Source organism: Anabrus simplex, chromosome 1 (assembly GCF_040414725.1).
Source record: "Anabrus simplex isolate iqAnaSimp1 chromosome 1, ASM4041472v1, whole genome shotgun sequence".
Taxonomy (NCBI): Eukaryota; Metazoa; Arthropoda; class Insecta; order Orthoptera; family Tettigoniidae; genus Anabrus; species Anabrus simplex.
In genome coordinates, this window is record NC_090265.1 from 762344716 (window position 1) to 762359860 (window position 15145).

The window sequence follows — 15145 nt, forward strand, 5'->3', positions numbered from 1 at the left end:
GTTGTCCTGTGGGGAAATATACCTTACGGTTCGCTTTTCAATACTGCCATCTAAACGTTGCATCTTGTTGGCATTATTATCGTAACACTGTATTATACGATATGGTCCTACATACCGTTCCGCAAACTTGTGATAGAACCTAGCTGACGGTTGACTAGAGGATGGGCGTCGAATCAAAACTAATTCATTCACCCGTAATGGGTGGTGGAAACGCCTCCTTCCGGTTCTTCTAATTCTACGCTCCGCCTGTGCCTTAAGATGTTCTGCTGCCCTCTTCACACACACATCTCTGGTGACAGCCTCGGGTCAGTGGGACAAAGAATAACACTCTCCCACGGCCGGCGATGGTAAATGTTGTGATGAAGTACCGAAGAAACTTGCCAAGTAGCTTCGTGTCTTGTTGAATTAATGGACTGTGTGATAATTGGTATTATACTCAACCACTCGTTCTCTTGCATTAATACTTGTAATTATACTATTTACATGAATTATAACTAGTACGAAATTTATTTACATATTGTACAATTCAGTCTCGACCACTGCACTATTGGCCTAATTCGTCTTCTATTTGGCTTTTTGCAATAGTAATCAATGATATGGGGCTATAATTTACAACCCCTAGCTCCATTTTCCTGAGCCTAGAGTTCAAAGTTTTCCTCTTCTTCTTCCGCTTTCTACTGGAATTCCCACAATAATACCGGTCTTTATTGTTCCGTGATTTACTCTTACGTCTTGCGCACGGTACTAGTAGCCATCTCATTCTTCTTCCATACAGCAGTCTCTCTCTTCTTTGTCGTCTCATCTTCTTACTTGAACATCGGTGCGATTTGCAATAGCATCCTCTCATCGTAAGTTGCATACCTAACTTCTTTTTCTTATTTCGGCTATCATTGTTGTGTGGGGTGGGCTGCTTAGCATACGCTTTAAAATCTGCCGTCATGTGTTGGCTGCGCTGTTTAGCTGGAATTCCTTCATCCCTTAAATCAACCATGTCAACTTTAAACTTCCCTTCTAACTCTTTTTCCATGGAGGCTATTACCCTCATCTGTCATCGTTGCTACATTAGTCGCCTCAGATATGCTGGCTCGATTCTTCCCCTTGCTGGTTATCTGAGTAGGTAGGGTCGCCTTGCCTTGCCTTTCCATCTCAACTGCGTTCTTGACATCCTTCACATTAGTCGTACTGCTTGGGTGCGTATTTTCAACTTTCTGACCTACTTGCAGTTATTACCGGCGTAATAATTTATACCCTCTCCGTAAATATTTTAGTACTGGCTGCATGGCTATTGAAATTTGTGTCTTTAAAGTGGTCTGTCGCTACGTTATTCATCAAGTGATTCATGGTCACAGATACCATGGTGGGGCCGATGACCTTCGATGTTAGTCCCCTTAAAACAACAAGCATCATCATCATCATCAGATACCATGGTTTTCAATACTCATAAACATGAACATCCGCCTGCTTTAAAGGTTATTAATGTGCCCATCTGTGGTGTATGGCCAGACGGTGCCTTTTCCAGTATTCTCCTGCATTCTAGTGTCGTCGGTACGAACTACCTCGCCACTCGTTCCCCTCCACTGGACGTGTATGCGCACGTGATCAGTGCGACTGTGGACTGGCTTGCAGGCTTCTGGGTAGTCGCCATTATCGTTCTGAGAGTGAGGTAAAATGGAAGGGCGGCGTGCTTCTCTCCTTGACGGTATGGATTGTGTAATTATCATGGACTTAGGGTGAAGTTGGTTTGATAGGACTTACGCCCTCGTGAACTTTGAAAGTTTTCTTTACATTTTTATTACGATTTCATCTTCCTCGCCTGGAAATTTTGAGTGCCTTCTAAGGATTTCCTCTACCATACGTAAGTAAGGATATGAGGCTGAAGCTACTTCTCTACTACGGCAATATGGTATACTGTAAGTGTTATTCCTACTCTCCTTTTACTGATTCCGTGTGGTGAACTGAATATTTCGAAATGTGAAGTGCGAACCGGGACATAATGTAGATTTGCGTCATTTAAATTCTGTACTTTAGCCTTGTGGTTTTCGAACTTTTCTCCGGTTATAAAAAAGATATTATATGTAAACCACCTGTCTACTGTAAATTGATATTAGTTCTTATTCTTGGAAATTGTAAATTTAATACTTAACGTTTGGTTGTGGCCTTCTAGGCCTAATAGGTAGGGATTAACGCAATGTTTTGGCATGGTTACTAACAAAGCGAGTTGCTACAAGGGTGTGGGGTTTACGTTCGTATTCCATTTCTATTTTCTTCATTTCATTCTTCTTAATTAAATTTTAATATTTATTTGCTTTGTATTTTCGTAATAAATTCGGCGTCCTGTTTTTCTTTTGTCTCTTAATATGTATTTGCCTATTGTTGATTGGTGGCCTGTGATTGGCCCTCTCCCTTAACTGACCTAGCGTGTTTTCGTTGCCATGGGAATGCTAATGTTGATTGATGGTGATGCTGATTGTTGATGCATGTTGGTGGAAATGAATTGATGTTCCTGTTATGAATTTAGTATTGTTGGTGGTTTAACCTGTTTTACTTTAATTAAATTTGGCATTTTTTCTCTCCATGATGGCATATCGTCGCTGCTGGGACAAAACCTCCTATGTGAAATATTTCAGCTTAGATCTTTAGCCGATAAGGTTATGTCATCTAAGGCGCAATATTGTGAGCATATTGTCAAGGCATTCTCGCTCTTCATAATGTATGTGCTGCGGGTCAGTATATCTCCAAAAATAATATCACATAGGAGGTTTTGTCCCGGGAACGACGATATTTTCCTACCCCGTGTCGCGGTCCTGTTTTTATTATTATTATTATTTTGGGGCAAACGTTTCCTGAAACTTGATCGTGGTATTCCACCCTTCCTTGTAGGAGCTCCTTGGAATATACCACAAATAAAATTTTATTATTTGAAAAAAGCACTTAAGTTTCTATGTTTGATAAGGTATATGATGGTGGTATGAAACGTGTAATGAAATCTATTGGTATTTAAAGGATATCTAAAGGTTGAAGAGGTGTTTTCAGAATTGCGTGTGTTATTTTTAATTAATTAATTTATTTATTTATTCCATTTTCTAATGAAACGGTCAACCGAATTTTTTAAGTCTTTGAGCAATAAGTTTTTTGGTTTATTTCCAGTGAAAATTATTTTAATTAAATTGTAAGCTTCTTAAAGTCTCTCATTAAATCTCTCTTTGTTTCCAAGTAAGAGGTTGTTGTTTTTTGAAGAGTGGGTAAAAATGTAAAGACGATGACCAGGTCTCCATTTTATCCACCCCTGTGGTGACACCGGTTTTTAATGGTGAGTACTTGTTCATTTTTCTTATCTAATGTTTGTTTGTACTCAGAAGTTTCCACAACTCTGATCTGTACTTATCCTTTTCATGTATGGTCAGATCATTTGTGCTGTCACTTGGCGGAATTGTGTAGTTAAGTGCGCTAAGTGGTACAAAGTACTAAGCCGGACATCCGATGGTTATTTTCGTCTCAGTTTGTTCTACCTGGACTTCTAAACCAGCCACTTTTTCTTTCGCCTTTTCTTCTATTCGTTCGATCCTGCCAACTACCTTCTTGTCTATTGATCATATCCTAGAATCCATCTCCTTTCCCAATAATACCAAACCAGAATTAGTTTTATCTCTCTCTATCTTTACTTCATTCATAGTCGCAGCGTATGCCTTCAATTTCTTTACTACTGTAACTTCATTATTAAACATCCTTTCTTCTAGTATCTCAACTGCATGCTTTCGTGTAACGATTTGCTCCCCTGTTTCATTTTTCTTGTCGGACACTTGCCTCCTCAATTCCTCCGTATTTTCCAGGCAGCAAATTCGCACTTTCACTATTTTTTCATTTAACTCCATGAGCCATGCCTTTGTCTGCTGATTGTCGGCCATTAACGGGTCTAATTTAGCACTAGTTTGTTCCTCTAATACCTTGTTCATTCGTACGGGTTTCTAATCCTGTCAACTGTTCCTGTTTTAAACATCTGTTCCTCACTCACATTAATAACCTGTGATTTTACGGCAGCTACCTGCATTTCTAATTTCACTTTCTGTTTCTCAATAGCTTCGGAAATCTGCGTCCTAATATCGGCCATCTGTGTCTCTAATCTTACTTTCTGTTCCTCCCTAACGTCGGCAAACTGTGCCATGATCTGTCCTAATTCCTCCTTCAACAACTCCCTTATCTCTTCTAACGTTAGCGACATTTATTATAATGGGAATACGCCAACCCATCCAGAGAGAATGTAAGGTCTTTTTTCAGCACGTCATCGTCATTATAAATTCCATTAAATTTTTATCTATAAATTTATGCTTTGTCTTATCACATATATTAACCACAAAAATAACAGAATTTTGAAAATTATAAAATAACACCTTACATAATCTAATCCAAACAACAGGGTAGTCCTACATCAACGGCTTATTTCATGATCACAATTCTGAAGGAAGTCATCATCACAATGATTAAGAAAGAATGTACTGCCCCGATTATTGCCGAGCTAAGCCCAGCCAGTGAGCGAGAGATCGTGGGGTGGACCCTTCGATCCTGGCTTTCCATTTTAGAGGCATTTAAGGGAAAAAGCGGTGACGACCAAGCAAATAAAATTTCAAAACAACACTTACATTTATTGACATAAGCATCAATGAACACAAAATATCCTTGTTGGGATTAAATACAATGATCTTTCATAATATCTGGTCTTCTTGTAGCAATTAACACCCAATCAAACATAATCTCCGTCCTCCAGCTTTATGGCAATGTTCTGGAATAAAAAGTAACAAAAGATTAGGTCTTCGCTGCCTTCAAATATTAAAATATTTCTTTAAATAAAAGTATCCTGGGACTTCAAAGAGGATTTACGCACAATTAGTAGGCATCTATTTAGCTTATTATTCCATAATAAATTCACTTAAGTTTCCATTAATTTATTGCAATCTCAACACGTGGTCAACGTTACATACTGATGAATTTCATTAACTAAGGTATGTAACGTCCATTAATAACACCAGTAAAAAGTCTGATGGAAAATCTAATCTGTGTAGTATTTACTTTCATCATCACACGATTGTGTTTACAAATTAGTGTATCTCACTAAATAATTCTCACTGTAATTATGACATATATTTTCCAATTAATTAATTAACCAATCAGTTATTATCATCATTAATCGTTATCTCTGAAATGCAAGCTAATTATGCCGTTTGTGGACATTAAATTTATATTTACATGGCATTTAAAGTTTCAAAACAGTTTGAAAATATTTTGGAAACTTTAATATAAATACACTAAAAATTTTATCACAGCCACGTGTGAGTTAATTAAGAAGTAATTTATAAATCGTTTTCCTTTGCTGGAAATGGACTCGACGATCTTTCGTCTAAATCCTTGGTAAGTGCAAATTAAATCCTAGCTTGGTCTTTCTTGGCATTATTCTCAGCAAATTGTTCCTTAATATATGCTAAACAAGTCATCATGGTGGCAAAACAACGTTGAAAATAATCCGCGCCGTTGCGATAAATGCACTATCAGATTAAAATACACTGAATAATTGAAAACATGAAAATATTTCTAATTACAACACATACACACACCACATTCACACAAGGTAACACGTATTTTTATATACACAATATTTGCAACGAATCCTTCCATTATGGATTAATTAATTATATTTAGCATGGTCGCGTCAATAATATCCGGAGGATGAACTCGTGGTAATATTCTCAAACCAATTAGTGGCTAGTGATCGAACTAGTGGCATCACTTGAAATGAAATACTCATTAAACAGCAACGGAGATCCATCTAAATTTCTGAGCTAAACTTGAAGATTCTAATAAAATTCCATAATCATCACTATCACATGGGTTACAAGTCGCAAATGTAGCGTTCTTGAGCCTTAATCACATTATTATTACTCCCTATTCATGAAATGTATTCAACGCGTGCTCCACTTTATTATAAATCACACTCTGTGCTCCCAAAGCAACAAATCAGTCAATAATAAATTATTCAATTAATATCCCGCAGGATAGTCAATATTCCAGGCGCATCATGAACTGAGCACATTAAATATCACATATAAGGAATCTAAGATAATTTATAGCCCACGACCGTTTAATTATATTCTTAACCCGATCTTTTACTAAAATATATTATTATTATTATTATTATTATTATTATTATTATTATTATTATTATTATTATTATTATTATTATTATTATTGATTATTAGATCTATCAGTCCTCCTGAAATGTCGTGAAATTAGATGACTCGATCCTAAGGAATGCAAGTGAATTTAGGATGACATTAAATTCGACCCTATCTCACAAATTTTACATATAACTCCAATCAAGATTATTTCCAATATCATCCATAAGCAAATGAAGTTTATCGCGTGGTCAGTGATTTTTAAATATGTCTAAATCCTACGTATGAGAACTCATTCAAAGACAGACTACGCAACTAATCTAATAGATTTCAAATTTCAGTCACACACACATAACTCAACTACCATGACACCTCAAGAAATGAAAATGAAAGTAACTCAGTCTACTACAAAAACTAATAGAGCTACGATTTAGAGAAGAAAGATCATCTAGTTTTACAAAGATGAGAAAGATATCAAAAGTTAAAATGGTACTCAAGTTTAGCTGAAGTTCGATTCCAGGTTGAGGTTCGTCATTCCGGCATTTTCCCGTCAGTCATCTGCTCCGGCCAGAAATTACTTACATGCTTAACAGGTCATGGAGACACAGCAGTAGACGTCCCACCATCAAATTATGTTGCACATTGTAGAGGAAGAATCCATTTTGAAGTACACGGCGATTCGCTGGGATGAGTTTCGCCACGTGCCATTAATGTAAGCTGTAACGAATGCAACAGATATTAGAATGTGCACAAACACGCTGGAATATTTACTCTTCTCGTAGAGAAATAAACTTAACTTCGATCACTAATGTTGAAGTTCACTGCATAAGACTTTATAGTAAAATTGCACTAAATTAGCAGAGCGGATGTCTGCCTGCACGGCTGAATTTTTCCCACGTGGTTCCGACGAATATCGTCACCAGCAGAGCGTAGAGCACAGAGTTCACATCGGAGTAGATTTAATCAGAGTAGAGAGAGAGAGATTTATTTACTGTGAATATGACGTTTTATATTCTTCGCTCGGGGGTTGTGCTTTTATTAGAGACGTTCATTGGTTCACGGGGTCTCTTGTAGTTGGTCATGACTGTTTCTAGAAGCTTGCCTGCTTGCAGCGCAGGTCGACATGCGCTTGCCTCGCTTGGGGACACTGGCTTGTCACGTGATTTACCCTGCACTCAATCGAAAACGGATCAATACTTTTTCCCTCTCAATGACAGAAAAATCCAGTTTGGTGCGCACACACAGCTTTCAAAATGATGAATACAACTCCTGGCGAACAATAAAACTTTTAATGTTGACCTCTCGTAAGTAATCTAATGATAGCCAAATTTGTAGGGGACAGTACTAATACTCGCCGTTACTAATAACGCACTGAAATTTGAACAGATCCAACACCAAACTACTGGTTCCTCTGTTCGTGTTCCTCATTTGCCAAGGAAAACGCTGAACTAATAATCCATTTCATTCAGACAAACTTTATATCCTACACTGAATATTAACCTTTAGGTACTCGCGCTCAGTTTTTCCCCTTTATTACTCGCGTGGGGTCTTTAAGGCCTCCGGGGCAGTATGCATTGAAGAAATACCCTAATTACAATACAATTGTATCTTATTTTACTGTAAATACTGCACCACATTAAAAAGTATGTTTACAAGAAATCAATACGCATTAAGTGTCATAAAGTTGATGACAGCGTTCTTTTTTCACATTACACACAATTCTCACATATTTTCTTCATGTGCTCTCCACAGACATGTTCCTTGCATTTTTCACATGTAGTTTTTATTCTCCTGTCCTTTGACCTAGGGCAAATCACCATCTCTTTCTTGAATTGTCTGGCTCCTCTATATCTTCCCTGTCACCATTATCTGTACGTAGTCTTTTCTTGAGATTCCTAGGCTGGCTAGGTATAGCAGCACGCGTCAACAGCCATGGTTTCATGAGTTCTTTCTCCAGCTCTTTCAAAAATACTCTCCTTGGCATGTTTTTCTCGTGGCTGGAATTGAATTTCCATACAACGAAAGCGTTGATACCAACCACATTGAAGAGATGATAGAAGACAACGAGTGTCCATCGGTTGGTTTGTCGTGCTATGTTGTATGGTTGGCATAACTTGTCATTTGCGTCTACAGTACACCACCTTTCGTGCTATTATAAAAATGAACTATTTCTGATTTCTTCTTCTCAGCCTCTTCAATAGCTACCATGATGTATGCTGGAGATCAGTATTACCGCTTTAAGATTGCTGAATATTTCACAGCCTGGATCAGAATCAGAAGCAACTTGGACATCATCATCATCTTCTTCTTCTTCTAAAAGCCACTGTTCAATATCCTATACTTGATGACTGTGCCTTCCAGCCATATTCATCTGCAAGCTGAATTCAAATAGAAGTAACCCAGAAATATGAGAGAAAATCGCTCTATTTGCTGCACTGTATCTCATGCCAAAGTAAAAGCGCCTTATACTGTAGGTTATAGGCTTACCTTTGTATGTTAACAATTCCCAGACATCACAAGAGGTTCAGATCCTGGCCAAAATATGTGTATGACACGTTCACATAATCAAAACTAAATTAGTTATACGCAATATGTGCAAGAATATGAAAAGAGTTATCTTAGTTTATTTTTTACGTAATTACTCGCGTGGGGTCTTCCAGGCCTGGTGACTTCTCTCCACTGAGTACCTTACTTGGCAACAGTGAGCCAACTACTGAACTGAGCTCCTCCTCCCACTATATGAAGCTATTGCATGTGTCAAGGTCACACGTAGTCACTTCGGGAAAATATAAAAAATTTAAAAGGGAGTGGGGCCTCAAAGACCCCGTACGAGTAATGAAAGTTTAATAGCGTATGCATATTATACACTGGTCACACGCGATTAAGGCCAAATTAATATCCTACAGTGGATACTAATAGAGTCTCCAACGACTCAAACCACGCGCTTATTGTATCTAAAGCAAAAATGGGTCACATTACTTACCTGCTTACTTGTCCATAAAATAAACTGCACCAGCCTAGCTGCAACCGGCTAATGGGCAGTTCTGGTTCTATGAGGAGAGTACAATTTGGCAGGTATACTACTCGAATAATTTTAGTTTAAGAAATGAGGAACTCGATAATGATTCAGCTATTTAATTGACAAAGCATAGTCAATTTATGAATTTCTGTTGTCACAAACGTTGTATAATATACTGCACTCATGGTGCAAAAATAAAATACCGTACCATAAACGGCTTACACATGTAATTCACAAAGATGAAAATAAAATAACGTTGCTGTAATTTACAAAGATAAAATAACGTGACGTTGCTGTGCTGATGAGTAGATCAGTGAACCAAACATGTATCACCCTTCAGGGAACAACACCATTGGACCTACAAAATAAAAACATGATGCTAGGGTTCGGGACGTTTCGCAGAAGTAGATTTACAACTAAGGTTCTCACACATTTTGGGGAAATATTTACATATAAACAGCAACACCGCACGTTATAAACTACAACTAAAATAAACCAAACACTGAAGCTATATGCTACCCGACTTCATATAAAAATCCATAAGGTAGTGAACTCAGATCCTTTGGGTTATATTTTTTATACTTACTAGATACTAGTACCAAGATATCATATATACAAATACACATCAATATTGACAAGTAAGTGAAAAAGAAGAGTGAAACAAAAAGGAATTATTGTCACAAATAACTCTCGACCTGAAAGGAAGAATCCACTACAGCCCACGGCTTTTAGAAATTGCCGAAATATCCTGGGGTGGAAAATTTAGGCCGTTGACCTGGCTGTCTAGCCAGCAAAGTTCCCCCCTCTCCATCGCACAAAATATCATAAACAAAGCTGGCATTGACCTCGTTTCACTGCGCCTCTAGTCTCGACATTACAAGACGGCCTTCTTGACCAACCTATGAGCCGTTTGTTGCAAGCTAATGTACGTCGCACCGACACAGATAGGTCTTATGGCGACGATGGGACAGGGAAGGGCTAGGAGTGGGAAGGAAGCGGCCGCGGACTTAATAAAGGTACAGCCCCAGCATTTGCCTGGTGTAAAAATGGGAAACCACGGAAAACCATCTTCAGGGCTGCCGACACTGGGGTTCGAACCCACTATTTCCCGAATACTGGATACTGGCCGCACTTAAGCGACTGCAGGAACCAATTCTCATTCTACACATCTTAACTGGCCGCCTCGGGTCTAATTCATTTCATACAGAGTACTATGCCGTAATATTTCTCATAAAATCACGACACTCTATACATATGGCGTAAAATTGATACCCTCTGGACCAATGGCTCGAGTCCATGTTTTGCCAGTGTGAAACGTAGTCAAAGATTTTGATGACACTGCATACAACGTGGTTTTTAATTCTCACCAGGATTTAATCAAATAGATACATGTATATAAATCATACTCAGGCAACATGCAAACACTACGGTACGCAGATCTATCTAACCTTCCAAATAAGAGAAAATGCAAAATGATCCTTACTTACAATACAATTTGATCCGAAGACAAATACTAAGGAATATTCTGCTCTAACATTCAACAAAACAGCCTTACGTAACACCTAGCTCTCTTCTTCCCACAAAATAATATAACGCACATCACTATCGCCTACGTAAAAAAATTGTACATTAAACATATTAGTGATTCTAAAGCCATCTTAATAAATAGCCTGATGGGCGATGACCAAGTCGTATTCTACTTGCCAAAAGGGCTCCACTACTAATATTTGCATACTTAATTACTAAATTTCTGCGTAACTGTCGCTAATCCTATCACATGCTTAAAGTCTGGTTCACTTATCTGACATTTGGTGACCTCCTCATCCCTCTTTCAGGGTTAGTCTGTGACCCGTCAGCCCATCATGGTGACGATGTCGTCCTGGGTCAATGCTCTTGTTCCCAGCAGTGTAGGTGACTCCATTCGGACGTCATCTTCCTGAAGGCCAGTTTGAAGATTCCTTGCACTCACCCTCGAAACCGTTACGATACTTACTGGATTGAGATGTTCAGTTAGTAATTCGCACAGCACAGTCGCTTTACAAATACAGTTTCCTGCGCACATTAGGCAAGATTGAAGTATACTGCATTTACACCATCGTTTTGTATAGTATTAGAAATAAAACACGCACTGGGGTGTGTCAAGGATTACTTATCTATTTCTTAGCCAGTTTCGTAGCGCTACACTGATTGTACTCACTTGCTGACCAACCTCATACTACAAATTGACCTGTAGCCCGATTTCACAAAGAAGCGTATGCCCTTGGCGAAGATTATAGTAATTTAATTAGTGTTCACGACCGCCCTATAACAAATCAAAGCTAATCGCACGAGAACACTCCGTAAGTAATCTTAGTCTTTGTTTTAGACAATGGTTTTTGGCGCAACAGCACAGACAGACTCTTATCGTCGAATTAGCTGCCTCCTCCCCCATCTCTCATCTCTTATAGGGAGTAAAATGCGAAGCCACGCCAGGGAAATTCCCTCTTAAAACTCTTGAGTTTGGTATGCAGCCACTAAACAGTTTCCCACGGTGGTCCAAGTTATTAATCTCGTTACTTATTAACGGTGTTAAACGTATCATTAGCTTCCTAAAATCCTGGAGATAAATTTCATCATTTTATTATCCTGGAAAACCTTCCTGTAGAGGAGATATCATGTGGTGAACCTGACTATTCCCGCTTTAAATATTGTTAGGGTGTCATGGTGCTTCCCAAAAGAAAATTCTTATCTCTATTTCCTTCACTCATGCATGGCCACACCCTGCCTAGGGAATCACCTCCAAGTTTCGCGTTCTATACTGCATCACGCCCTTATGTTTGGCGTCCTGTTGCGCAATATTTCACTTGCACGAAATATCGCCTATTATGTAATGAACAGAATGGTTCAATATGTGCCCTCTCTTTTACATATTTACTTAATACATCGTCCATACTGTTACATTCATAAAAGAGACTGGTACATCAGTAGGAGTGAGATTTTACTTTGGCATGAGCGGAAAGAAGGAGATGTAAAATTATTGCATTCACCAAGAAATAATAAGGGATGGGTAAAACGTGTATTGAACAAAATAAAACAAATCAATCATTTATGTCCGGATGTACATTTTGGCTCACGAGTTGTAATAATAATAATAATAATAATAATAATAATAATAATAATAATAATAATAATAATACTTTTGTCCGAATCCTTGTCTGAATGGTCAGCGTACTGCACTTCGGTTCAGAGAGTCCCGGGTTCGATTCCCTGCCGTGTCTGGGTTTTAATTTCTTCTGATTAATTCTTCTGCATCGGGGACCACACTACCAACCACCACAGAAACACGCAATAGTGATTACATCCCTCCGGATAGGGTTGGCGTCAAAACTAGCATCCAGCCTTAAAACAGGGTCAAATCTACATGTGTGACGCAGTTCGCAACCGCGGCTCCACAGGTGTGGGAAAATCAGTAGAAAAAGAAGAAGACCTTTAGATCTTTATTTACAAGGTGTTCTACGCCGAGCGTCGTTGTCATGGATATGCATAGTTATCATGGTAACGAAATGATTACTTTTTAATACTCAGAAACTGCGAGGTCATTAGCTCCTGTTGATCAGGAAAGTGGCTATAGAATTGAGAAGAAAATCCTGAAGAAAGAATCTGGTACAAGGGAATCTTTTAACAGAGGACTGAAAGCCTCGAACGGCCTCATGCCGCCCTTCTTATCGGTAGCAATAACGTTAAACGGAGTGAATGCAGTAGAATATCGATAGTCTCACGTTCCCATAAATCCGAGCTGAATATTGAAGAAAAATAATGAATCACCGGCATTTAATCAATCAATCAATCAATCAATCAATCAATCAATCAATCAATCAATCAATCAATCAATCAATCTACTACTAGTTAGTTATTTTACGTCGCACCGACACAGATAGGTCTTATGGCGACGATGGGACAGGAAAGGGCTAGGAGTGGGAAGGAAGCGGCCGTGGCCTTAAGTAAGGTACAGCCCCAGCATTTGCCTGGTGTGAAAATGAGAAACGACGGAAAACCATCTTCAGGGCTGCCGATAGTGGGGTTCGAACCTACTATCTCCCGAATACTGGATACTGGCCGCACTTAAGCGACTGCAGCTATCGAGCTCGGTGATCAATCAATCAATCAATCAATCAATCAATCAATCAATCAATCAATCAATCAATCAATCAATCAATCAATCAATCAATCAATCAATCAATCACCACTGATCTATATTCAGGGCAGTCGCCCAGGTGCTACATTCTCTATCAGTTGTTTACCTAGTATTAAAATAATTTCATAGAAGTAAAAATATTTTTTGAACATTTCCCGTGATAAATAATATTAATACCTCTTCTTCGTCTCAGCGAATATTTCCACAACTTGTCCTTTTGAATTCTAACTTAACCTTCATAATATGGCCTTTCCTAATTTGAAAAGCTCCACTCAAACTTACCTATTCATATACTAATGCCATTCCAAGACATCTCTCCACTCTCCTCGGAACATCCTGTCCTCTTACTCCCAAGTCTTCCTAGCCGAAACTTAGCAAAATTTTCGTAACTCTACTCTTTAGCTGGAAACCGCCCAGGACAAATCACGCCGCTTTTCTTTGCAGATTTTCCGGTTCTTGAATCAAGTAATTCTGGTGAGGGTCCCATAGACTACGCTGGAACCATATACTAATTGCGGTCTTACCAGAGACTTTCAGACCCCCTTATGTGTAACGGAAAATGAACCTTATGTACATCGTACTCTAGGAGTGCATAATACGCATGCTCATAGAAAATTAACTCAACGAAAATTGTACTGAAGAACTGCGTATCAATATGCCACTGGGAGGTGTGAGGTGTGAGGAAATACTGGATAGGAAGAGCCTTGTCACATTGGTGGTTTTGTTACAGCAGCAACGATATTTCCTTTATTAATACCTAAGTACTTACAGTGATCCCCATTACGCAGGCCTCTATCTATCACCCATCAACACAGTAATTAAAACAGAGAAATTTTGTCTTGGCGAAACTTACAGTCTGAATTTTCACGTCTTTTGCCGTATGCTGTCCATCTCACAATATTGTAACTTACTTAGTACTCTATAAAGTATAGGCCTAGCATTATTTGTAAACATTAGTTTTAATGCGCAAGTGCCTTATACGAGGGAAAAGCTGAAAACAACACGCAGGAATCTGGTAGTTCGCCTACATACCCCTACTCGTCGTACTAGAGGCAGGTATGCGTTACGTCGAACAGGCCGAGGTGACCCCGACGAACATCCTGCTGTTTAGACGGTGGCGTGACATCGAAAATGGTGCTGTTCGTTAAGACAGAAGACACTTCACAGTTTTTGTAAATGTTTTATCAACACAGCTGAAATAGAACCCACAATATTTAACTTCAGAATTTTGTTTCATTTTCTTGACAATTTCTTTAGTTTTTTAATTTTGGTTTACGTCGCACGTACACAGAGATATCCTATGATGACGATGAAATAGGAGAGGGAAGAAAGCGACAGTGGCCTTAATTAAAGTACAGGTCTATACCTCCGTTCCCATGTACCATGTAACAATTAGGGCGTGGTGCTATTATCTTCAAATTTAATATAGTTATTTTTTACAATTTTCAGTTAGGTTATATTAGAGCCTGTGTAGATCTCTGGTCTGTCTACGGACGAAGTGCAATAACCCCTTATGGAGAGTACGTAATTTTAAGGACTTACGAGTCTGTATCCTCGTTTCGCTTATTTACATTGCTTTCTGGTGACAAAGTTCTCTGTTTCGGACTATAACTTCCTTCCGGTCTTAGTCACCTTGTAGTGTAGCTTATCATCTGTGTCACCCGGCCCTCTGCCCCGTTAGGTTTCCTGACAGGCCATGCCAAACCTGTTGAGCTTCGACTCCTGTGGCCCATTCGGCCATTGAATTTTAGGATTCGAGCCCCTTCTGACATCTAACTATTTAAAGTT